General features: G+C 43.2%; 1 protein-coding gene across 1 annotated transcript in view; it reads left to right on the plus strand.

Moving 5' to 3' along the window:
* CCDC68 (coiled-coil domain containing 68) overlaps window positions 1-1,538 on the plus strand; it is a 49,784-nt gene that overhangs the window by 37,411 nt on the left and 10,835 nt on the right. The window lies entirely within an intron of this gene.

Here is a 1,538-nt window from a genome sequence, read left to right on the forward strand (position 1 = left end):
GGCCTGCGCATAGGGGTCTGTGTGTGTGACTGGGTCTAAGTGTATGTGCACGTGTCTCTGTGTAGGTCTAAGTGTCTTTTTGTGAGTATGTGTACGCACACGAAATTGCAGCTAGAGAGAGAAATATCTACAATAATTGTTCAATTATTATTGAGTATTTTAAAAGTTTTATTAATTATTAATAATATTAACATTAACTATTAAGGGAATATTGTTAAATCATTGTTAAACATTCATCCACATTTTCTGGAACACTTGCTGTGTTGGAGACATGGTTGAGGACCTCTCTCAACATGGACTTGAATTAGAAGCTTGGTCAAGGCCACTCTTGTGTCAGTTCTGCTCCAGCCAGACAGTCAGGCTCCCTGTCTCCTGCCTTTGTTCCCAGGCTGTTTCTTTCCTGGCCTGGGCCGTCCCTCTTCCTCTTCTTTCCTCTTCCCTCCGGCTTCCAGGCTTTGCCTCCGGGTTGCCCACTTCCAGAAGCCTGTTGGGTTGTCTTGCTTTTTGGTGTTTTAACCCTTCGTATAACATGTTCAGTTTCCTGAGATAAGACGCCCTTTTCTTCCTGCCCACTCACTCTCCCCTTCTCCTCTTTTGGCTTCCCCCTCACCAGGATAACCAGGTGGGCACTGCCGCTGCATCCCTGTCACCCCAGCCACGGCCACACTGTTCTTTCTGCTTTCCCCAGTGGAAGATTTAAACACCATAATGACATAAAGAGGTTGTATATATATGTATATATATGTTGTATATATATATGTATACACATATATATATATTTTTTTTTTTTTTGAGATAGAGTCTCACTGGGTCCCCCTGGGTAGAGTGCCATGGAGTCACAGTTCACAGCAACCTCAAACTCTTGGGCTCAAGAGATCCTTTTGTCTCAGCCTCCTGAGTAGATGGGGCTACAGGTGCCCAGCACACGCCCAGCTACTTTTAGAGATGGGGTCTTGCTCTTGCTCAGGCTGGTCTCCAATCTCAGGCAATCCACCCGTCTCAGCCTCCCAGAGTGCTGGGATTACAGGCATGAGCCACCACACTCAGCATTTTTTATGTCTTAATTTTCATAGCTTTTTCCCACTTCTGCTTTCCAGAGGACTGCTGTTCTTTTTGATTCTGGAGGACAGAGAGCTCAGGGAACCCCACTCTCTCCTTAGGTGCTCATCCACTCCAAGGTTGTATGGACTGTTGTGTGGCTCACAGCTCTGTCAGCTGAAAATGCAGCAATTGTAGAGTAATTGGTTCAAAACTAGTGATCACTGGAGTGCCCAGTAATGGCTGGCTAATGCATACCAGGGCACCTGAGATCACACTGGAGCCTCTTTCTCTTAAGATGTTCTTTAAAAACTTTTCTTCATAGCCTTTCTTACTTAGTGGCACTTTGGCAAATGTTATGGGATGAAATATTTTTGTTATATTACTATGTACAAGAATACATGTTATATATATTTCTTATATTCTTTTTTCCATAACTAACACACATTCTTTAACTCCGTATAAGTTTATAGGCAAATAGAATAAGAAAATCACTCATA

Source organism: Otolemur garnettii, unplaced genomic scaffold (genome assembly GCF_000181295.1).
Source record: "Otolemur garnettii isolate 467f Iridium unplaced genomic scaffold, OtoGar3 scaffold00027, whole genome shotgun sequence".
Classification (NCBI taxonomy): domain Eukaryota; kingdom Metazoa; phylum Chordata; class Mammalia; order Primates; family Galagidae; genus Otolemur; species Otolemur garnettii.